This window comes from Mustela nivalis (assembly GCF_964662115.1).
Source record: "Mustela nivalis genome assembly, chromosome: 11".
Classification (NCBI taxonomy): Eukaryota; Metazoa; Chordata; class Mammalia; order Carnivora; family Mustelidae; genus Mustela; species Mustela nivalis.
This window is the reverse complement of record NC_139030.1, coordinates 26,193,566-26,219,933: the sequence shown is the minus strand read 5'-3', so window position 1 is coordinate 26,219,933 and position 26,368 is coordinate 26,193,566. Positions and strand designations below refer to the sequence as shown.

The 26,368-nt window shown below is 34.4% G+C and overlaps 1 protein-coding gene across 1 annotated transcript in view; it reads left to right on the top strand.

Annotated features, from left to right (window-relative positions):
* The window catches only part of LRP1B (LDL receptor related protein 1B), a 1,916,825-nt gene that overhangs the window by 951,873 nt on the left and 938,584 nt on the right, over positions 1-26,368 (top strand). The gene's annotated exons all lie outside the window — the stretch shown is intronic.

Genomic DNA, 26,368 nt, shown 5'->3' with positions numbered 1-26,368 from the left:
ATTTTTTCACCACACCCAGTGTGATTTTATTTGAACAGCAGTTCTTTCCGTAGTTGGTGAGAAAATAGGAATATCCAATGTTTCACACACTTGACAGCAGGAGTCCTAAACACAATATATTAAAATAAATTTTTAATAGTTAGACAAAGTGATCGGCTAGTTATGAGTACTGATATATTTGTGTATCCAAATAAGTGAAATACATGCAAATATGAAAATAATATTTTTGTGTGCACACTTCAATAACTATTGTTTACATCTGTCTTACCAATGATGATCACATGAGTTACATCAGTGAGTGTTTTAAAGATAAAACAACTTCAAGTTTTTTGTTAGCTCATTCTTATGTTCATAGAATAAGTTCTTACATAAGCTTTTACCTAAATTATTTTCTCAATAGGATTAAAGAAGTGATCAGTAGTCTATTGAGTAGGAAATTATTTTTTCAGCCGACTATTTTTGTATTTAATTAATGAAAGGTATATGTGAGATTTATTAGTTCCATGTTGACAAGGATCTTGCTTATAATAGGTTATTACTATATATATATATATATATATATATATATATATATATATAATTTTTTTTAAAACTTTTATCTATTTATTCAACAGAGAGAGAGAGAGAGTGTGTGCTGGTACAAGCAGGGGGAATTGGAGAGGGAGAAACAGATACCCCAGTCAGCAGGGAGCCTGACTCTGGACTTGATCTCAGGATTCTGGGATCATGACCCGAGCTCGTGGCAGATGCTTAACCAACTGAGCCACCCAGACAACCCTATATTTGAATTAATAAAAATGTGGAAGAATCTATGACTACATGCTTATACTTTCAATTTAATTTTTTATATATTATATGTAAACAGTAGAAAGATAATTAAAAGTCCAAGGTTCCCTTTCTTACTCTGTAACTGCTATCCATCTACCTTGGTTCCTTAGTTCTAATACCAGGCTTCCTAGTTCCACAGAAGATAAGACCATCCTTCTCCAGAGTACCTTTCAGATTTCTTTTTTTCCCCTGTAATAATGTATATTTTATAGAAAATTTGTAAAATAAAGATATATATAAAAAGTACTAATTAGAAATTATTTATGTCCCAGAATAAGCTGTTAATATATTTCTATCACATGTATTTGTACTCATATATTTAGAAAATTACATAAACCTTTATATTCATGCTTTATAAATTTAAAGCAAATTATAATTTGTATGTTATGTATGCTTTTTATATCCATATATTTTTATAAGTTTAAAAGCAAATGATAGGAGTGCCTGGGTGGCTCAGTAGGTTAAAACCTCTGCCTTCGGCTTGGGTCATGATTCCAGGATCCTGTGATCAAGGCCTGCATTGGGCTCTCTGCTCAGCAGGGAGCCTGCTCCCCCGACCCCCCGCCTACCTCTCAGCCTACTTGTGATCTCTCTCTGTCAAATAAATAAATAAAATCTTAAAAAAAAAAATAAAAGCAAATGATAGGTTACATAAAGCATCTTTGTTATCAAAGATTATACAATATAATGCCCTATCTATCCAGTGAAATGCAACAATATAATTATTTTCCTATTTTTTAGAATTGTGGAGGGTGGGTGAAGTTGAGAATGAGGGGAATATTTCACTGAACAGGATGAGCTAGTGTCCTGCCAAGTACTCTGTATCTTTCATCAACCCATATTGATGATTAATGCTGAAATTTTTGTAGCAGGCATTTATTCACTATGCCTCTGCATCAAAATGTTGCTTTTACTTCAACTACATTTCCAGACTTTTACTTTTTTTTTTTTTAAGATTTTTATCTAGTTATTTGAGAGAGAGAAAGTGAAAGTGAGAGAGAGAATACCATGAAGACAGGATTCGGGGAGGGCCGGCCAAGGGAGAGGGAAGAAGCAGACTCACTACTGAGGAGGGAGCTCCGTGTGGGGCTTGATCCCAGAACCCTGGGGTCCTGACCTGAGTTGAAGGCAGATGCTTAATGACTTAGTCACCACTGAGGTATCTATCCCCAGACTTGACTTTTTAAACAGAAAGAAAAGAACCATCAAAATTCCTAGATTGCATATCTACCAGTGGGTTTCATATGCTAACTTCTACTTTTACATTTATCTAAGAGAACTCTTCCTCTCAGCATGTAATGTGGTACTTCTAAATTTCTCCTACTTCTTGCTCAGAATTGTGGTTTGTGAATAGATTTGGAAGGGGATGAGCGATTTTAGAGTGAAGGACATGCACTCTGGGTTCCTCAAAGTCTAGCTCTCACCTTGAAGGGCCAACTACTTGACATAGGCCCTGGATTTCTGACTGAGGTGACAAATAGGTAAGGAGACCCAAAATGTGTTTCCATTTTCTTTCCTAGTTAGTGGTTTTATTTTACTTTTGGTCAGAATATATAGATTGGTCATTGTGTTTTTCATTTCAGTTTTATCAGTCATATGACAGTGGTTTAATTCCTTGAATTCTAGAAGATAGTTGAGTATTTGAGTGTGTCATGGTAATACAAATTGGAGTTCTTTCCTGTTAATGCAAGATTTTTGGAAAAAGATTGACTCAAGGACCACTATCCTGACACTGTCTTTTTTATTTTTATTTTTTTTAATGTTTTGTTATGTATTTGAGAGAGAGATGCAGCAAGAGAGAGCATGAGCAGGGGTAGAAGGAGAAGCAGGCTCCTCACTGAACCATAAGCAAGATGCGGGGCTCGATTCCAGGACCCCAGGATCATGACTCTAGCCCAAGGCAGACACTTCGCTGACTGAGCCACCCAGGCACCCCTATTCTAACACCATCTTAAACCATTTTCTAGTATCAACTTTTGATTGTTTGACTGGATGAATTTTCAGAATATATTCAGTTACATATAATCATAATTTTAATATTTTTAAATAAACTGAGCCATTTATTACTTGGGAAATGCTACTAAGTGTAATTTTAAAAGTTATGTTATGTGGGGACCTGGGTGGCTCAGTCACTTAAGCGTCTGCCTTAGGCACAATGATGAACCCAGGGTCTGGAATCAAGTCCCATGTCAGGCTCTCTGCTCAGCAGGGGAAGCCTGCTTCTCCCTATCTTTCCCACTCAACAGTCTCTCTTGCTATCTCTCTCACTATCTCTGTGTGTCTCTCTCAAATAAATAAGTAAAGTCTTTAAAAAATTTAAAAATAAAATTATGTGATAATGGACATCCCTGCCATGTTCCTGACCTTAGCTTTGGAAAAGCTTTCAGTTTTTCTCCATTGAGAATGATATTTGCGGTGGGTTTTTCATAGATGGCTTTGATGATATTGAGGTATGTGCCCTCTATCCCTACACTTTGAAGAGTTTTGATCAGGAAAGGATGCTGTACTTTGTCAAATGCTTTTTCAGCATCTATTGAGAGTATCATATGGTTCTTGTTCTTTCTTTTATTGATGTGTTGTATCACATTGACTGATTTGCGGATGTTGAATCAACCTTGCAGCCCTGGAATAAATCCCACTTGGTCGTGGTGAATAATCTTTTTAATGTACTGTTGAATCCTATTGGCTAGTATTTTGTTGAGTATTTTTGCATCTGTGTTCATCAAGGATATTGGTCTATAGCTCTCTTTTTTGATGGGACCCTTGTCTGGTTTGGGGATCAAGGTGATGCTGGCCTCATAAAATGAGTTTGGAAGTTTTTCTTCCATTTCTATTTTTTGGAACAGTTTCAGGAGAATAGGAATTAGTTCTTCTTTAAATATTAGGTAGAATTCCCCCGGGAAGCCGTCTGGCCCTGGGCTTTTGTTTGTTTGGAGATTTTTAATGACTGTTTCAATCTCCTTACTGGTTATGGGTCTGTTCAGGCTTTCTATTTCTTCCTGGTTCAGTTGTGGTAGTTTATATGTTTCTAGGAATGCATCCATTTCTTCCACATTGTCAAATTTGTTGGCGTAGAGTTGCTCATAGTATGTTCTTATAATAGTTTGTATTTCTTTGGTGTTAGTTGTGATCTCTCCTCTTTAATTCATGATTTTATTTATTTGAGTCCTTTCTCTTTTCTTTTTTGATAAGTCGGGCCAGGGGTTTGTCAATTTTATTAATTCTTTCAAAGAACCAGCTCCTAGTTTCGTTGATTTGTTCTATTGTTTTTTCGGTTTCTATTTCATTGATTTCTGCTCTGATCTTTATGATTTCTCTTCTCCTGCTGGGCTTAGGGTTTCTTTCTTGTTCTTTCTCCAGCTCCTTTAGGTGTAGGGTTAGGTTGTGTACCTGAGACCTTTCTTGTTTCTTGAGAAAGGCTTGTACCGCTATATATTTTCTTCTCAGGACTGCCTTTGTTGTGTCCCACCGATTTTGAACCATTATATTTTTATTATCATTTGTTTCCGAGATTTTTTTCAATTCTTCTTTAATTTTCTGGTTGACCCATTCATTCTTTAGAAGGATGCTGTTTAGTCTCCATGTATTTGGATTCTTTTCAAACTCCCTTTGTGGTTGAGTTCTAGTTTTAGAGCATTGTGGTCTGAAAATATGCAGGGAATGATCCCAATCTTTTGATACCGGTTGAGTCCTGATTTAGGACCACACACGAAAATAGACTCAAAATGGATGAAGGACCGCAATGTGCAAAAGGAATCCATCAAAATCCTTGAGGAGACACAGGCAGCAACCACTTCGACCTCAGCCGCAGCAACATCTTCCTAGGAACAACGCAAAAGGCAAGGGAAGCTTGGGAAAAAATGAACTATTGGGATTTCTTCAAGATCAAAAGCTTTTGCACAGCAAAGGAAACAGTTAACAAAATCAAAAGACAACTGACAGAATGGGAGAAGATATTTGCAAACAACATATCAGATAAAGGACTAGTGTCCAGAACCTATAAAGAACTTAGCAAACTCAACACCCAAAGAACAAATAATCCAATCAAGAAATGGGCAGAGGACATGAACAGACATTTCTGCAAAGAAGACATCCAGATGGCCAACAGACACATGAAAAAGTGCTCATATCACTCAGCATCAGGGAAATACAAATCAAAACCACAATGAGATATCACCTCACACCAGTCAAAATGGCTAAAATAAACAAGTCAGGAAAAGACAGATGCTGGCGAGGATGCAGAGAAAGGGGTACCCTCCTACAGTGTTGGTGGGAATGCAAGCTGGTGCAGCCACTCTGGAAAACAGCATGGAGGTTCCTCAGAATGTTGAAAATAGAACTGCCCTATGACCCAGCAATTGCACTATTGGGTATTTACCCTAAAGATACAAACGTAGTGATCCAAAGGGGCACGTGCACCTGAATGTTTATAGCAGCAATGTCCACAATAGCCAAACTATGGAAAGAACCTAGATGTCCATCAACAGATGAATGGATCAAGAAGATGTGGTATATATACACAATGGAATACTATGCAGCCATCAAAAGAAATGAAATCTTGCCATTTGCGACAACATGGATGGAACTAGAGCATATCATGCTTAGCGAAATAAGTCAAGCAGAGAAAGGCAACTATCATATGATCTCCCTGATATGAGGAAGTGGTGATGCAACATGGGGGCTTAAGTGGGTAGGAGAAGAATAAATGAAACAAGATGGGATTGGGAGGGAGACAAACCATAAGTGACAATTAATCTCACAAAACAAACTGGGGTTGCTGGGGAGAGGGGGTTTGGGAGAAGGGGGTGGGATTATGGACATTGGGGAGGGTATGTGCTTTGGTGAGTGCTGTGAAGTGTGTAAACCTGGTAATTCACATACCTGTACCCCGGGGATAAAAATATATGTTTATAAAAAATAAAAAATTAACGTTAAAAAAATAAAATTATTTTACACAAATAATTTTTTTTAATTTTTTATTTTTTATAAACATATATTTTTATCCCCAGGGGTACAAGTCTGTGAATCACAAATAATTTTTACTAAGTAAAATTCTGAGATTTCCTTTAGTAAAATGCTGTCAGCAATGTTGTATATGATTTTATTTTATTTTTTATTTATTTTTTTTAAAGATTTTATTTATTTATTTGACAGACAGAGATCACAAATAGGCAGAGAGGCAGGCAGAGAGGAAGGGAAGCAGGTTCCCTGCTGAGCAGAGAGCTCAATGTGGGGCTCGATCCCTGGACCCTGGGATCATGACCTGAGCCAAAGGCAGAGGCTTAACCCACTGAGCCACTCAGGCACCCCTTATTTTAAGATACAAACATAAACATGGAAACAATTCTTATCACTACAAAAATAAAATGTGTCCTTAGGATTTAAAAAGATGCTAATCCTTAACATGTGAAAATTCAAATGTGTTACAGGATATGTATTCTTAAAATGTACATAAAAATATACCCTCCTTGTCCAGCATCCCCCAAATAATAGAATGTCCCTTCTCCGTACCAAGAAATATAATCTCAAATAAGAAAATAAAAGTAAATACAGAAAACAATGTATAAATATAAAGCATTACTATATATGTGTATTTTTGAAAAAAAAGTTAAACTTTCCATAAAAACAAATTTTTTAAACAGTATCCTTACTTTTATTTCCAATGTGGATATTTTCCAAAGAAAGACATCATTAAGAGATTTTTGCCTTTTAGTGTGTTGCCAAAAAACAAACAAACAAACAAACAAACAAAAACTAATTAGAGGCAAAAACAATTTTGTTCCCATTATAAGTGGTCCAATTATATTATTCCCTATATTTGAAATCAATTTCATTTTCCTATGCACTTTTATGTTACTATATTTGTACAAATACTGTATAAATTACTTTCTTCTGTTTTATATGTACTGCTAAAGTAATGTGCAGACCATTAATTATGGTAGTGTGGTGCTATCACTTAACTTTGGTAGTCCTAGATTTTTCTCTAGGCTATACTGTTTCTTTCCTTGATTACTGAGAAGAGACAACAGAGATAGGGAAACAAGTTAGGAAGCAACTGACATAACACAAGGAAGATTTTTTGTAACCCTGAACTAAAGCAATAACAGTGGCAATAAACTGTTAGAAATAGATTCTGAGAGACTTCTACAAGTTGTGATCAATAAGAATCAGGGCAAATTTATACTTACGGGATGGCTCTGGCTTGGATTATTAGATGGTGATGCCATTCTGAGGTAGGGAATAGAGAAGAGAAGCATATTTGGAGGGAACAGACATTTTCAGTTATGGCTTGTTGAGCTTTAATATTGAACATCGAAGGGTACAATGAAACCAAGAAGTTAGAAAATATTCTGAGATTATATATAATTTTCTAGAATCACAAGTAAGAATGGAAGTGATAGCTTCCATAATATGAAAACTGATAAAATAAGCTTATGAAAATATATCATGAGTTTGGCCATTATTCTTCTTTTAAAAAGATTTACTTATTTATTTTAGAGAGAATGAGAGAGCACAAGCAGATGGGGCTGAGGGACAGAGAGAGAATCTCAAGCAGACTCTACCCTGAGCATATAGCTCAATGCATGGCTCAATCTCACCACATTGAGATCACGACATGAGACCAGGAGTCTGATGCTTAACGGAGTGTGCCACCCAGGTGTCTCTCCCCAACTTTTTTTAAATAAATAACATTTTATTTATTATTTATTTTTAATTTTAATTCCAGTATAGTTAACATACAGTGTTATATTAGTTTCAGCTGTACAATACAGTGATTCAGCAATTCTATTTAATATTCAGTGCTCATCAAGGCAAGTGTACACTAAATCCCCTTCACCTATTTCACCCATTCCCCCACCCACCTACCCTCTGGTAACCATCAGTTTGTTCTCTATTTTTGGTTTGTTTCCTTTTTTCTTTGCTCATTTGCTTTGTTTCCTAAATTTCATGTATGCGTGAAATCATATGGTATGTGTCTTTCTCTGACTGACTTATGTTGCTTAGCATTATACTCTCTAGGTCCATCCACATTGCTGCAAATGGCAAAATTTCATTCTTTTTTTTATTGCTAAGTAACCTTTCATCATATATATATAGATCTATCTATCTATCTATATATATATATTTCACATTTTCTTTATCCATTCCTGTATTGATGGACTTGTGGGCTATTTTCATAATTTGGCTATTATAAATAATGCTGCAATAAACAGGAGTTCATATATCTTCTTGAATTAGTGTTTTTATATTCTCTGAGTAACTATCCAGTAGAGGAATTACTGGATTATAGAGTAGTTCTATTTTTAACTTTTTGAGGAGCCTCCATACTGTTTTCCTCAGTGTCTATACCAGCTTCTATTCCCACAAACAGTGCATGAGGGCTCCTTTTCCTCCACATCCTCGAAGTTAAGCCTAAAGAGTAGTCTAAAAGATTTTTTTGGTAATTGCTTAGACAAAGGGAAAGCTAAGAATATATGAACCAATAAGAATATGTGACATCTTGATTTTTTATCCAAACAGAAATATTAGAGGCTGCATCTTTATTTTTAGGAAAGTGTCAACAATTATAGAGAGGAATAATTGTGGTAATTTAATTTCTCCAAACAAAAAGTAATTTAAAAGGAGAAATTAAACTACTGAATAAGTAGAATAAGGAAAGAGATTTAAGAGAAGTAGTATTTAAAAGAATACTCCAGCATTCAGTCTTGGCTAAGCATTTAAACAATTCTAAGAGATGATTTCTGGTTAAAAATGTTACAATGTGGGATGTTTGTTTATGGTTGAGTTGCATGAGGAATTCTATGGTGTGTCAGTAACAGAATTGCAGAGAATACACCCAGTTTTATTATTAGTATTTTTAATATAGTTTCTTCAGTCCTACTAGCTTATAGACAATTGAGCTGCACAAGTGAACAAATGAGAAAACAATATGCCAGGAGTTTGTGCCCCTGGACATACCATGCCAGGTGAAAGTGGCAAACCTGCCTCCTCATTGTCATTTCAATCTGTCTTGGGACCATAACTTTTTAATTCTACCTTTTTTCTTTTTTTGTTTTTGTTTTTGTTTTCCCTTACAAAGATGAGTTAGTAAATAACCGTATGTAACCATTAAAATGGATGATAGATGTCACCATTCTTTAACTATACTTTTCCATTTGAAGATGTTTACAATTCCTTTTGCTTCCTTTTTTGCCCCTCATACTACTTTCTCCTATGTATTTCACCAGACAGCCTCATTTTCTCATTCACAAATTAATCTTGAATCTTAGCAATAAAACTATCCAAATGTGACTTTGAAGCTATTTCTTGATTTTCCTGTGTCCAAAAATATGTCCAATTTTACTCATTTAACAAAAATTTGGAGTTAAGTGACTCAGCTATATGAGGAATAGAAAAATGTTAAAAAAAACTGTAGATATCTGCTTTCTAAAAATTTACATTCTGGTAGGAAACATAAAATGTGCAAATAAATAACAAATGTTTGGTAGTATAAAATAAATAGAAGAAATACAAAAATTTAAAGATAAGTTTTTTGGGTTTTTTGGTTTGTTTGTTTTTGTCTTTCTTTTTTTGCTACTATTTGAAAACTGGTTTTATAATATCTTTAAGCTGGTCCTTAAAGAATGGATAGGATTTGATGTTATCATTATCTCTTTTTGGATCAAAAGGCTTTAAGTACTGGGACACCTGGGTGGCTCAGTTGGTTAAGCATCTGCCTTCAGCTCAGGTCAGATACCAGGTCCCAGGATAGAGGCCTTAATTGGGCTTCTTGCTCAGTGGGGAGCCTGCTTCTCCCTCCCCTTTGCCTGCTGCCTTGCTTACTTGTGCTCTCTCTCTCTGTCAAATAAATAAATAAAATCTTTAAAAACAACAACAAGAAACAAACAAACAAAACCTTGAAGTACTTGAGGAAAAATTAGAAAAATCTTACGTGTGAGTAGACAAACCCTGCCTAGCTTCTTGAAGCTTAGGTTCTAGAAAGAAAATATTAACTCTAATATGACAAGGTCAATGCTAAAATTATGAATAAATCTTTGAAAACAGTGCATATGTGTTTGCATGTGTATGCTAGAATAAAACAGGCTCACAACAATGTGCTCTGTCCATATACAACAGATAATTCTACCTGTTTATTTTTTAAAGATATTATTCTGGTAAGAGATTTGAGAATGAAACTGTTAGAGTAGTTTCAGTTCAAGGCAAAATCTAACTGGAACAGTGGAGCATCGAGTATTGCACTGGGGGTGAATCTGATAAAACCTCAGCCTGGTTCATTTGCAAAGTCCCTGCTATTCATCTCTCTCTCTCTCTCTGAGCCAGAGTGATTACATTCACATGGACATCCGTTGTGAGTCTGGCAATTTGTCTTTCACTCTCTTTGTATTTTCTATTTACTGGTGAGACTTACTTCTCACTCAGAACGTTTGTCATTTGGGGAAGGAAGTGAAGTGGTTTAGTTAGAATAATTTATCCCTGAGTGATTTTTTTCTCCCCCCACTCCCCCAAAAAACATTGTTAGCCATTCTCAAAACTCACAGTTACTTTAGTGTGCAGAATATAGGAGCACAAGAACTTCAAAAACCTAGTCACTATGTGCTAAAGACTGTGCTAGATATTACAGGTATCCTCCCTATAATTCTGTGAGAGAGCTATTATTGTTTGTATTATAAAAAAAAAAAAAGGCTCAATGAATAGGTGCAGTTTATAAGTGTTGTGTATATTTAATTAAGTAAACCCATGTTTCTCCTCTATAATGTTTCTTAAAAAATAAGAAGAAATGGTTTGAAGAAGTTAGCAAAACAGATACATTATGACCCAATTAGATCTGTTCTTGCTGTGTCACATATTTGGACAAACCAAAATTTATTCTAATCTTTCAAAAATCTTTCAAAATTTATTCTCATCTGTTTTAGAATTAGGTAAGGAAAAAAGTCTGACAATAACATAGTCTATGAAATTGGGATTTGTCTTATATATTTGTGCTAACATTAACATGACATCTTGCCATAGGTCTAAGCTTCTGTAATATCAGTCAAAAACAGATTTTTCCCCATATCTCGTTTCTGGTAATTCTTGTTTTGAGCAAGGGCACTAACTGGATTATGTTCTGATGATAGAAGTTAGAAATGAAAACAATCTAGTTGTATGTGATATGCTGAGTATAGAGGTCAAGCAGGGACAGATGGATAATCCAGAAAGGGGATATTAAAAAATTATTATTAACTTTATAAGTTAATATAAAATATAAAATCTTATGTGTGAGTAGACAAAAATAATTAAAAATTATTATAACTTTATAATAACTTTTTATTATAATAAAAATTATTATTAAGGGTATATTAACTAGCAAAGACTCAGCATGTAGGGCAGCAGCATAATTTATCAGTTTTTTGAGTGATTGAATCATAGGGCTAAAAAAAGAGGGATTAAGTGTGATCTACTTGATAGATAGCTCTAAAAAAGTTAAAGAGAGAAAGGAAGACATTATGTCCTAGCAAAAACCACTAGGTAGGTTGTAAGACATTTAAATAGAGTATTATACTTTAAGTATAGATATTTGACAATTTCATAGCATGATGTAGGTTGTAAAAATAGTGTAACATTGACAAATATGATCCTGTATTCCTATGCTTATTAGTAAGTTCTACTTCTTCCTAGTGTTAGATATGCACATATGACTTGCTCTGACCAATGAAACACGAGAAGTATATCACTTATAGGCAGATATTTTTAGATCCAGTTTGTGATTTACCACATTCCTTTTTCCTATCTTAGTAGTTACGGAAGCATGCATTGACATGGAACATCCATCTCTATAAGAATCTAAATGACTACAAAGTACAGATCCCCAAGAGTCTTCATGTAGCATCAGTTAGAAACAAACCATTGGTTTAAGGCATCAGTATATGAAGTTGTTATTGCAGCATAACTTGCCCTATTCTGTCTAATATACATATTGAGAATTCTTTGAGAGTACAAATTATACCATCTTTACCAATATATCTGTATCTAAAATAGCATTCAGATTAAATATTTATTAAATCAATGAATAACTTAATGATTGATAATACATAAATATTTGTTTCCTTCTTTGAGTGTACGAGCTGATAACATAGCAAAAACAAAAAATATGAAAGGCACATGGAAATAAGGAGAAGTTATTTACATAATTTATGGACTGGAAGTAAGTGCATTTTACTTGTAGAAGGCAAAGGTTAACAATAATTGAGCTAAGGAGAAGGAAGAAGAATCTTGGGACTTCCATTAGTGAAGTAACTTGAAACTCTTGCCAATCACAGGACTAGCAACAGGGATTTTTTTTAAAAGATTTTATTTATTTATTTGACAGGCAGAAATTATAAGTAGGCAGACAGGCAGGCAGAAAGAGGGGGAAAGAGGCTCCCTGCTGAGCAGAGAGCCTGATGTGGGGCTTGATCCCAGGACCCTGAGATCATGACATGAGCCCAAGGCAGAAGCTTAACCCACTGAGCCACCCAGGTGCTCCATAGCAACTGGGATTTTTGAGGAGAAAAGATTCTTTCTTTTTCCCCTTTTACATAAAAAAAAAAATGCTGCATTAGGAATTTAATTGTACTTTGTGTGATTCTAGGTGTAAAACTTTTACATGGCAAGGAAACATGAAATGGACTTATAAATTGCTGAGTAGTTTCTCTCATTCAGACACTTTTTTTTTTTTTGCCTTAGCAAAAGAAGAAGAAAGGAGGTATTTGGCAGCCAGCCATATAATTAGAAATAACCTTGGCCATGAAGGCATGACAGATGAACCAGCCTGATCACTCTAATATTTGCCTGTCTGCATGTGGAATTCCTGTCTTAGACTAAGGCACAGAAGAAAATGTTCTTCTTAAATTTTTTTTCTGTATACCAGTCATATTGGTTCTTCAGGACATATCACAACTAAATACTGTAACTGTGGCATTCACCAGAGCTATTAAGAAACAAAACAAAGCAAAAGAGCCAAAAAACGCATTGGTCACAAACTCAGATTTTAATAGAAAACAGAGTTCTGGTCAGTTGAGTGATTCTTGCAATGGTTTTCAGCTGAAATTTTTTGACAGTCATTGACCCTGTAAATTGAGCCTGTATTCAAAATGTTTGAGCTAAATTAGTTTAGCATTTTACAGTTAAATTAAAATACAAAAACTGCAGTTTTCTCAGAGGACAACACACATATACCATCACCTTTTGCCACACACACACCCATACACCAACAATACCTTATCAAAATACTTTTCTTTCCCTCTCTTTCCATATAATATTACTCAAAATTATCTGAAATTTTAAAATGCAAACTTAGCAGTTGTATACTCCTCGCAAGAGAGGAAATTAAGCAGAATTTAAAGAAAATTGATTTAGCACTTGTTTTGAATATAGGCAACAGAGCGTTTTTCTATTTGGGTACAACTACATCAGTGCAGCTTGAGTGGGTGGAGGTCTTGTCTAATGCCACTTAGAAGGTTGTCAGAGCCAAGGGAGGAGTTGGAATACCAGTTGGAGCCGAGAACTGCCTTGAGGAAAAGCTCTATTTCATTTCCTGCAATAAATAAATAAGGACCAAGTATAGAAAATTATAAGGTCATTTCAGCAAATAAAAACCAACCCACCATTCTGCGTATCATATACTGTGGTTATTGGTGCTGATATTTTGCTCGCTGTGATTGCTTTAAAGCATGGCTGCAAATTCTTTGACATTTGGGTGCTCCTCTCTTTCTCCAGAATGGCCTTTTTACTGCTTCAACTATTATAAAGGAAGTTGCATTAGGTGATCTCTGAGGTCAAATTTTCAGAGGCCAGGTAGCTTCCACTTTTCACTGTAATACTGCCTCCTGGGCCCCGAGATCCAGGAAGTAATTCTGACTAACCTGACAAAATGTCACACTAGAGAAGATGGTTAAGAACAGGTTCATAACAAATGCTAGAGCCGCACTGTGTGGATTCAAATCTTACCTTACCAACAATCAGATGTGTAGTCTTGGAAGAGTTACCTAATTTCTGTGTGCCTCAGTCTCCTCATTTATAAAATGCAGAGAAATAATAGTCTGGAACACACCGTCTATTGCCCTACCAGTAGCTTACATGGTTGTTTAAGGATCAAATGTGTGTGTGTGTGTGTGTGTGTGTGTGTGTGTGTGTTTAATTTTGTAATTTATTTAAACTAAAAAATATATACGTACAATTTACCAATTTCTCCCAATACCGCACCCCTTGCAACCACGAATCTATCTCTGTATTTATGAGTTTGTGTTTTTGTTTATTTTTATGATTCCACATATAAAAAGATCATATGGTGTTTGTCTTTTATCTGTATGACTTATTTTACTTAGCATAATTCCCTCCAGGCCCATCCATGGTGTTACAAAGGACAAGATTTCATTCTTTTTTGTAAGAATAACATTCTGGGTGTGTGTGTGTGTGTGTGTGTGTGTGTGTATTCAGCTACTAAACACTTTGCCTGTTTGCCATCTCTTAGATTGTTTCTATAAGAGGAAATTTACTTTTTTTTCTCTGTTTGGTACTTTTTATTATCATTTTTATAGTTGTTCCATTGAAAATTTCCATGACTTGAATCTAGGATAATGGTATTTTATGAATAGAGATGCTTTTCTCTAATTGGCCTTATAGGTACCTCTTTATAATTCTGAATATGAAAGTCTGAACAGACCAGACTTTCAAAGATGATATGTTCTTCTGTTTAGTGCAGGAAAAGGATTGCCTGTGTAAACCTTTCAGTTCAATACAGAACAGGGTAGCTTCTCTCTAAGTGGCTTCTGATTAGGGAAGGACTGCTGTCCACCAACTGCATCTCCTTTACTCCTATAGATTAGTCTTCTGGAACTCTTCAGAGATACATCTGCATAAATTGATTGTTGCATTTCTGCATATTTATTTACATGGCTATTTTGGATTTTGTCAAGTAATGTATGATTACTAAAAATGCCAAGCTTAAGAGCCTCAGACATAAAAATCAGTATGTGTCTGAATTAGATAGACTTCACTGGACACTATAGTCTTAGTAGAATAGGCGATTGATTACTAATCCTGAGTATCTGTGAAATCAGAAAGTCCAATTCACAACCATTATAAGAACTGAAACTATCTCTGAATAGGGATTGCCAAAAATATATCTAATTCAAAATATTCTTTCAACAGGACCATTGGACATAGCAAGGCAAATGCCTCTTCTAACAGCAGGCTGAAAAAAAAATCCCTTAATTAAAAATCTCATTAAAATATACTCACAAATATGGATAGACATAATAATTGATTTTTTAAAGTAAATGGAAAACATGGAGGTAGAAATCCTGGAAGTCAGGCTGAAATTAGCAAGAGTGCCTGACATTAAGTTGATGGGATATTTTTATTTTTAAAAAACACATGTAATCTGTTCACTCATACATATTTACTTTTGAATAATTTTTAATATGTGAAACTGTGAATTTGGATATAAACAAAATATTTAAAACAAGTGTTCCTATTGCTCCTACTGTCTAACTAAAATATAAGAAAACAACTATTTTGGGGTGCCTGGGTGGCTCAGTGGGTTAAGCCGCTGCCTTCGGCTCGGGTCAGGATCTCAGGGTCCTGGGATCGAGTCCCGCATCGGGCTCTCTGCTCAGCAGGGAGCCCGCTTCCCTCTCTCTCTCTCTGCCTGCCTCTCCATCTACTTGTGATTTCTCTCTGTCAAATAAATAAATAAAATCTTAAAAAAGAAAAGAAAAGAACTATTTTTATCTTTCTAGAATGAAATCTTATATTAGTCAGCGTCCTGATAGGAACTCCACCTGGTTCAAGAATAATAAAGACTGGTTAAAAAAGTGTGAGAAAATTTTTAAGGAGCCAATAAAAGACACTGATGTACTTAAGATGCAAGAAACAGGGATGCTAGTACCACTTCTAAGCCTGCATGGCAAGAGGAGGAAGGAGCACTATCAGAGCCCAATGAGACAAGGACTCATGTGAAAGAAGCTGCCAGAAACAAGCTATAAATGGGTAAAGGGGCTGGGGAGTTGGGGAGGTAGGCACTGTAGCCTCTACCAGAAAATGTATCCCATAACAGAAAAAGAGAGGGGAAGAAAAAGTTGAAATGTTCCTTTCCATTCTCTGATCTCTCTTTGGTGAACTCAAACAGAGGCTAGCTGAGGTGGGTGCTCAGTATTTCAGCCCACAGGAATCAGTCTTCTGGGGCAAAAAGCAGAGCAGAAAAAAAGCAGTGGGAGTAGAGGCTAGAAAATGGGGAGTGGGAACGTGGCACAACTCTTACTTTTGTTTTTGTTTCCTTATTTCAAACAAAAAGTAGTCCCTTTAAAACACAAAATAGGCAGAAAGGTCAAGTATAGCTAAAATCCTATTGATGAGAAAAGTATTTTCTATGCTACCAATATCATACTGCTGCCAAAAGAATGAAGAACAAAACACGTCAATCACAAACATACACACACATGTTGTTGTAACTACACAGGACCATAAATGTCAGTGTAAATTTGTATCCTCTTGTTGTCTCCAGTTATCACATGGCCTTCAACAAAACTAAAATATTCCTCATGTGCTTAATCACTCTACCTTTGTGAAATAAGAAATAGAGCACTTTGTATACAGTATTCTCTGCAATGTTATAAAGTAATTTCATTTAAGTGCTTTCTGACTTTTAAAATTTTGTAGAGAAACTAAAAAATTGCCACTTGACTTTTAGAAATAGAACCAGCAACATGGTAATATTGGTTTGCACAAAGAACTGCCTATCCAGTTATTCCAATTTAATGTACTTTCATTGTATTTAAGGAAAATAGATTTTCCCCCAAGTGGAGTGAATATACAAAAGGAAAGCGAAATAATGTGAATATAAAGACCAGCCTATGAAGGCCACTGAAGGAAGGAGAATGAGCTAGGCAGTACAGAACACAAAGAAAACAGAAAGGGTAATAGGTGGCAGGAGTAACCTAGTGAGATGAAGTAACAGGGAAAACTCATAGATGGCATATTTTGTGCATGATGGAATCCAAATGCTATTGTGAAAAAAGATTAATAAAAAAATTAAAAATGAAACCAATATTTTATGATTGGTATCATAGAACACAATGCTGTTGTATTTACTCCACAGAGCTTTAAGCATCTTAATAAAATAGTGTATTACAATAGTACATGTATAATCTAAATATCTGAGGGAAGTGTAGGCATATTACTTCTGTGATGAGAAATCTTTTGTTGATGAGTACGTTTAATTCAATGCAGTTCAACTTCTCAGCACATGTGGAACTACAAGATGGAGGACTGCTAAAGAGGGATTTATTCTCAAAGTTCTTATGCATTTATATTATTTATAATTTTTAATTGCTTACAGTTTTAGATGCTTTTATTGTGGTATAATTCACATATAGTAATAGTTTCAAGTGTACTGCTTATAATTTTCAGAGCAAAAACTTGTTAGAATAAAGTAATAGAGATTGAAGGGCATTATTAATTATGTAAATCTAATGTCTGCATTAAAATAATAACCATAGTGAAACTCTGAAAGCAAAAGGGAAAGTTATTTTCTTAACTTTTATTAATAGTTAAATGAAGAAATCACTTGTGTAGTTTAAGTTAGAACAGAGCCTGAGTTCTCTTTGGAGACAGAACCATTTTGTCTGTTTGCTCAGTACTCAATGATTTTGGAGATATTAGTCAACAAAAAAAGTACTAATAGCTTTTATAAACATTAGCCTGAGAACCATTTTCCATTTAGTCTGTAGTTAGTTAATCGACTGTATGTTCATTTTCCGTATAAGCTATAAAATCCTACAATGAAGATGTAATTATAATTAACACTGCTGACCAGTTAAAAGGCATAAACAGTAGTATGCCCATCACTATGCACTCTCTATTTGCTGACATATCCAGTTATGCCAGATGGTGGATTTAATGATAGTGCCTTGTGGTGCTTCTAATGATTTTTGTGCCTGATGGTACTTTTATAGGGCCCGTCACATCATAGAAGGCTGAAGGGTGACTTAATAATGATCCTCGAGCATATGAAGGGTCATGAAGTATATGGTTATGAAGTGACCAGCTGTTACTCATTCAAACGAGAAGGAGTAGATTTTAACTGTATCCAGAGCAATTGAACTTAGATGTGAAGTAGAACTTACTGATAATAAAAGATATTTAATGAGAGAGATGATGAGAGAGGCTATAGAATATTTTCTTTTTTCTTGAGGATAAAATATGCTCACTTGTATGAAAGCCAAGTTTGCACTTCTTTTGTAGATAATATTTCAGTTTCCTTTCTCATCCATGACTCTATTTTTCATACTCCAGTACTAAATGGATCCAAATCCTGGCTCTAACTTATCACTCACATGACTTCTAGTAAGTTAGTTGCTTAAATATTTTGAATCTTGATTTACTAATCTGCAAAATGGAAATGAAATATTTTATCTAAATATCTAGGGACAAGTATAAAATGCTATTAACTATAAGGCAGGGTCAAATTTGTTTCTTTTATCTCCCCCATGAAAATGACACCAAACAGGTCAAAGAGGTCCTTTTAGTGAGATCCCTCCCTTTTTTTTTTTTAAACCTTGAAGTCCCAAAATAATGGAGACCTGTGCAATAGTAAGGAGAATTATAAAACCCTCCATATCTCTCCTATCCAGATACTGAATAGGGATAGATATCTTTTGTAATATATTTAATATTATAAATATTTAATAAATGCACTGTGTTAGAGAAGACAGAGAGCCTTTTTCTGCTTTAGGCTCCTGTAATTACTAACTGTGTAAGCCCCAAATAAGTTATTTAGCTCCTCTGAGGGTTTATTTTTTTATTGCTCCCTTTATAAAATATTAAGGAAATATTAATGTTAAGGAACTGGGCATTGACAGATTAAATTTTGATGTCACCTATGTCATGGGGAAACAGACAATGTTGGAAGGTTGAAAGAGATATAGTTCAAAAGAGTAGAATTTCCTGCTGCAGTTTTTTATTTGACCCTGTGTTTCAAGTGGGAAAAGGCATTTCTGATCAATGTGAAGAGAATAGAATGTCACCAAACCTCAGTGTACTTGCTTAGAGACTATTAGTTTGACAAATGATAAGTTCCAAGCACTCTTCAAGATACTAAGAATTTGTCACTATACTATAGTACAGAAAGTTCCCTGTCTTCATGGAGTATTAAGGGGAAAAAAATCAACAAATACTCACATAAATAAATAAGAGAATTTCAGGGGATGATGTACCAGGAAGAAAATCAGACCTGGTGAGGGGTGATAACAAGGAGGGAGGAGGCGAGTCTATGGTCCACAAAGGCTTCTCTAAGGTAACATGTCACTTGTTATCTCTATATAATACAAGAGGATTCAATTATGCAAATTTAGAAGAAAGACCCATTTAAAAGTTAGAAGTAAGGAATCCAGACAATCTATTGCTACTTTTCTCAATCAAATTTATGGAGCCTTAATGTGTAACATTGACAAAATTTTGGTTAGGTTCTGTTTCTGGCTTTATTAATCACTAACTGATCTCTGCTCATCAATTTCTTTTTAGATAAAATATAGGACAGGGAGCTGGAATGTTATGAGAAATTGATTACTTTCACTTTTCCCCTCTAACAACACTATGATTAATCCTTGTCTTGCTTATTTCATGCAGTAGATTTAAAGATGAAATGAAATAATGGATGGGTAACCAGTTCATTGAGGACTACTCAGTGGGATATTAATATGAAACAATTCTATTTTTTTCTAATGCCTTCAATCATGCTCTGTTTTGATGTCTACTTTCCTTGTCTCTTAATGACATTGAGACAGATAGCATAATTTTTCTGGTCTCTTTCAGTTATTAAAGCTTAACCCAGTCTGGTTAAACACTCAAATCATAAAACATATTTAAAACTTTGTTGTCTTCTACTTTGGGCCTTAGCTGCAATCCTCGTACAACAGGAAAATTACCAGTCAACATCTAGATTATATTTATAAAAACAACCATAAAATGTAAGGTATAGTAGTTATTAAAAATGGCATTTTCAACCCATGAGTTATTTTATGCCAAAGCTTAGAGGAGAGAGAGAACCTATCACGTTGATAGCCAACGAGGAAGCTTAACTCTGCAAGTGACTGAAGGGGCTCAAGCTCTAAACTAAAGCCCATGCTTACAAACAAGGTAAGAGAACTGCTAGTATCAGTCCAATCATTAATATTTTACCTAAAATCTAGAACAGCTGTCAACATGGTAACCTCTTTTCAACATTCAGAGGCCTGTAATGAGACAGCATCTAGTGAGAAGATGTCAAGATTCTTTCACATCTCAAATGTGGAAATCAGGACATGGCAGGTAAAGGAGTTTGGAAAATAATTAGGGTACTTAAAAAATAGATTTTTGTTATAATATGCTAGGTTGTTAATGCTTTATACCGGTGCCTTAGGAGAATCGGTAATAGTTGTTTCTACAGTGTTTTAGAAAAGCATATCATTTTGTGTTGTATTACCTACTATAATATTTATAAGCCTATTAGTTGGTATGTTCCTGCATACACTGAAACCAGCATCTAACAAATGCATTGAATGGTAAATTATTTCATTACTAAAAGAGAAAGTGATTTAAATTAACCCAGCCGTTTGTTTACACATGGATTGCCATTTTCTTCTGCACCTTAAAAGTAGACTAAATAAGTTTTATAAATTTGTCTAAAATTAAACATATCATAAAAGGCTAGTTATTTTTCTTCTTTCTTTCTCTCTTTTGACTGGTTAAGGAAACATCCAATGAAAACTCTTTCTGCATACCATGATTTTTCCAAGCACTTTTCTTTCTATAATAATCCAAATGTCAAGTTTCTCATTTAAATAATCAGTACATATTTTTTCAAGATTTTATTTATTTATTTGTCACAGAGAGAGACAGAAAGAGAGACAATAAGCAGGGGGAGCCACAGGCAGAGGGAGAAGTAGGTTCCCCACTGGACAAGCAGACCAATGTGGGACTCGATCCCAGGACCCTGAGATCATGACCTGAGCCAAAGGCAGATGCTTAGCCTACTGACCCACCCAGTTGTTCTGAATCTATACATATTTTTTATAGTACATATTTTGCAGTATATAATTCTACTTTCTAAAAAAGTTAAAGGGATGCTTTAATGTTTAAAATGCATTTTTCGGGGCACCTGGGTGGCTCAGTGGGTTAAGCCTCTGCCTTCGGCTCAGGTCATGATCCTAGGGTCCTGGGATCGAGCCCCACATCGGGCTCTCTGCACTGCAGGGAGCCTGCTTCCTCCTCTCTCTCTGCCTGCCACTCTGCCTACTTGTGATCTCTGTCAGATAAATAAAGAAAAAAATCTTAAAAAAAAAATAAAATGCATTTTTCTCTTCAGGTATGGATATATGATTATTATTCTGGAAAGAAACAGGGAAATATTTTTCTAGATAATGTCATTAGTAGATATGCTCAAAACTCAGAAAGCAACATTTTTATAAAGAAGATTGGCAAACTGTATATTTAGTAAGATTTATAGTGCCACTGACCATGGATTTCTTTCCTTATCAGTGAAAAATACTCATTCCCTTTATATAGCTTAAGGAGAAACATTCTCAAAGTTCAGTGTTCCATTACAGTAAATAAACTGAATGACACACTCAACAAATTGAATGTATGTATGTATATGTACATATATTTATCTACATATATACATAGTATAATTTAAGCAAGAAGCTTTAGAAGAATGAAACAACATGTAAATATTTAGACAAAGGTGAAGTAACTTAAAACATTAAGAAACTGTACCAAAAAGAAGAATGAAAATCATATAAATAATTATCTCTAATAGAATAAAAAATAAATTGTTACAGTAATAACTAACATGCTCACCAAAACTTGATAACTAAAATTTCTTTGTCCTTGGGAACAGGCATTATCAGCTCCCAAATTATCAAGAGCTTTTAAAGCATAAATAAGAATTTGAACTTCATTATGAAGGTCTATTAGTTTCATTTGGCATGCTAATGTTATTTAAACAAAATTAATCCATATAAACTGTGTATGATTGTAAGGACATAATTACTATTGAGAACATTTTTTGCCCCTCCCAAGGCAGAGAATGCTATCTTAAAAATCACGAGGAATAATCCCCTACTTTATTATATGCACAAGAAGCATTTATAGAACATAGAAGATATAACTTACAATAAATGTGGCTTTGGAGTAAAATGAGGGATGAAGGACAGCATGATAAGGCAAAACATTTTGTCTCTCATTGAAAAGTCTCTGGGCACAACCAATTCATACCTTACTACTCTGCTTTGAAGTTTAAATTTACAAAACTTGCTACCTAATACCAGGAACATATTCAAGGCGGATCAAAGGATTTGTAGTGTTATATGTGCATTAAATGTCATCTGACTACTAGGAATACTTAAAAATCCCTGGGACAAACATCAACCAAAGCTGTGGTAGAGGAGGTCAGTTAATATTGTTCTTATGTTATTGTTAACTTCATTATATTTTAGCAACTTTTGTATTAGGCCCTTAGATATCTTTTTTTAATTTAATTCTCACAGAAGCCTTATGAAATAGGTAGGATTTTCTTTATTTTCCCATTAAGAGAATTGATGCTTAGAAAAGCTACTAACTGAATTTTAGCTTTCAGAACTACTATGAAGAGCTAAGCGGCAAGGCTTCATCCTGTCTTTTTCTAATTCTAAACCCTGTGCTGTCTGTAGGGTAGAAAGTCTATACACCCTATAGTCTTTCATTTGATATTGGTGGATTTCCAGTCCAATACTTTTGGAAACACTCCCCATGTAAAGGTTGCCTTGGATATGCATGTAACAGATATTTCCTTGGGTTTATCAAAGTCGAAATTCATGGATAATCTATGATTCTTGGGTGAAAGTTTTCTTTTTTCTTTCAAAAAAGGGATAATTCTATAGTTTTCAGAACTATACGATCCCAGAATAAAAAAAGAGTTTATTCTATGGCTCCTAACAATTCTGATTAGATAACTTTACGTTGGTTTTGAGAAGTTATAAGTTCTTATGTTTGTCAATTAAAAAAAAAAAATGATCCTCGTTTTACCCAAGATGTGAAAGTTTTAAGATGGTCAAGTAATTCATTGCTTATCTCGTGGAATGCAAAGCATTTATAAATAAAAGTTCTTTAAGGTTCGTGATATCTTCGTCAGAAAGAAAATATGTTTCACTTTTCAATTCCTCTTTGGCTTAACTTTATTTCCTATGGCACAGATTTGTCCAAATCCTTTATTACTCACAGTTCTGCAACAAGAGAACTTGTTTTAGGTTTAACAAAAGTAGAGCCCTAAGACAGAGTTAACTTCTTTCTGGAGACTTTGTGAAGTCCTAATATGATAGATATTTATCATCTTTATAGAATAGGAAATATTTTATTGCCTTTATAAGTTCTTGAATTTTAAGGCTAAAAACCAAGAGCACCACTCAATTCTACTCTATAGATTTTTCCCAGAGTTCCTAGAATTCTATGTTTATTCTGGTTTTTTGTTTGTTTTTTTGTTTGTTTTTTTGTTTTTTTTAGTTCCCCAGTATTCCAATATTTCTGGGCAGCCAAGCAATGACATAGTGACATTTATTATCCTCTGAAAGACTAGATTTCCTTAAGTCAGAAAGTAGGCACCAGGTCACTTCCTAATTGAAATTATATTATGGTTAACACGTAAGAAGGAAAGTACTTCTTTATTAATTGTTGGCCAATCATATGTAATTAAATAGTACCTTTAAACATGACATTTCTTGTAAGGTCATGATTATGAACCTTATACAAAAAAGCAAAACAAAACAAAAATTAAATTGCCATAAGTAAATTGACTTGGTAAGGTGGTTTATTATATTTGATCACATTTTTACATAATTTAACAAAGCCAATATCAACATATGTCATATTTTTTTAAAAAAGTCAGAATTCTGTTGAATCACTATCTTACAATTTATATTAAGATATCCCATGAGATTTATTCTTCTCAGTTCTAGGGGGCAAGTTAGAAAAATGGATCATTCAGATTACACAAGTATAGTGTGCTGCACTATAAAGGCAGAGACTATGAAGAAAACAAATATGATTTCCTGATATATGCATCAAAAATGTAATCTTATCCATTTCTCTTTTATCAGTGCAATTCAGTAACACACACAACACATACATATACACCCTGCTCAAATATTCTTGTTCTGTTAGATCTTGGGTCAGTAGTCTTTCTTCTTTCTCACAGTCACCTACTTTTGGACTACTGGAGTCCTGGTTAAAGCATGTAGGTGTCCACTTTCAACAGCAAAATCAGGATTAACCAAAGTGTGTATTTTCTCCAGTATCAGATCAAGAACCCTTACACAGTCCTTTATGAAACCTATCATTCTTTTTATGTTAATTCAGAAGTCTCCACATATGATCTAAAACACATAGAAAGGACTTTTAGGCAAGTAAAAGGGAAAGGAAGGACCACTTGATGATAAATTATATGGCTCTGTTTAAATTATAATAAACAGAATTAAGCATAATGAATCTCCTAATGGAATATAATATGTAACTGTTTTATAAAGATTTGGTCAATGATTATACAGATGGTAGGAATGTAGTATGGAGTGTAAGGGCATTAACAGATCTCTAGCACCTACCAGCCTATCCAAAAAAGTGTATGTCACAATTCTTATTGGCACTTTACAAAAGAAGCATATGCAGTTTCATTGGTAAGAACATATAAGTAAAAGCTATTTCTGGTGACTCAATTTATTTCATTTTCTCTCTTTACAGATGCTAAAGTCTTTAGAAGTTGTCTTGTAATCAAATATTACTGCCTAATTAATTTAATATTCATAAAAGATCTTTAAGTTAATCACAGATGTGGAAATAACTTAAGTTGACATCAGAGTAACACAATCCACCTTTGATAATAAAAAAGTTAGATTAAGAGAAAATAGACACCATTGTTTAAAAAAAAAAGTCTGGTTTATCTAATATATTAACCTTGAGTGAATTTATTACCTAAAGTTAGATCTTATAATTCTTCTATAGTAATTCATAAAATAACAAAATGTTTCAGAAATATTAGTTAATGCATTTTATTACTATTTCTTGCTATCCAAATGTCCATTTGCATTTTGTTGTTGTTGTTTCTTATCTAGCAATCAGATGTTGCCAACACAGCTAAACTAAAAGTTTCTGTGAGAGATTGATCATTCCCATCTCCCACCCTGAGGGGACAACCTAATTAAGTGCTAAAAATATAATTTCTTTACTTGGGGGGAAATCTTGAATTCTCTGTTAGATTTATGTAAGTATTTCTTAATCTTAATAAACTAGTTAGATTAGGAGCTGCTTCAGATTTTTCAGGTTCCATTATTAGTCTGCTTGGGCTGTCAAAACAAAATGCCAAAGACTGGTGGTTTAAATACATCTGGAGACTCTGAAGTCTAAGATCAAAGTGTTGGCAAGTTTGCTTTCTCTGAGGCCTGTCTTTTCCGCCTGCAGAAGACTACCTTCTTACCATATTCTCAATTGCCTTGTGTCTGTGTATGTGTATCTCTGGTGTCTCTTTTCTCCTGAGGATCTACTGGAGTAGAGCCTCACCTTTATGATCTCAATTGACCTTTATTAAAGATCTCATCACCAAATACAGTCACACTGGATGTTAAAGCTTCATTGTAAGAATTTCAAGAGAATGTGATTCAGTAGGTAATAGCACCCAATTTATACTATTTAATCTTTGTAAGAACCTTATTAGTAGGGTTCCAATTTTTTTAAAACAATTTGTTGTGTTATAATTGACATGGAGTAAGCAACACATGTTTGGAAGATATAAGTAATGACATGTGTATATCAGTGGAACCATCACTGTGATAAGATAGTAAACATATCCATCATCACCAAATGTTTACTTATATGCTATGTACTCCCTTTCTTGCCTGCCTCCCAAGTAATATATTTTTGTCACCATAGATCAGCTTATATTATTTTACAGTTTATACAAATGGAATTGTGCAGTATACCTCCTCTCTGGCTTCTTTTACTCAGCATAATTACTTTGAGATACACTTATGATGTTGCATTTATCAACAGGTAATCTCTTTTTATCCCCGAGTATTTCATGTTATATACAGTAGTGCAATCGCTGGGTCATGCATTGGATATCTCTATTTTTAACTTCTTGAGGCCCCCCCATACTGTTTCCAGAGTGGCTGTACCAGCTTGCATTCCCACCAACAGTGTAGAAGTATTCCCATTTCTCTATCCACATCTTCACCAACATATGTTGGTTTTGGTCTTGTTAATTTTAGCCATTCTAACTGGCATAGGTGATATCTCATTGTGGTTTTGATTTGTATTTCCCTGATAACAAGTGATGTTAAGCATTTTTTCATGTGTCTCTTGACTATTTTTATGTCTTCTTTGGAGAAGTGTCTGTTCATATCTTCTGCCCATTTCTTGACTGGAATAATTTTTTAAAATGTATGTATTAACTCTTATAGTTTTCATTACTGGTCCTCTTCATTCCTTTTGAGTTTGAGATTTCCAACTCCTATCA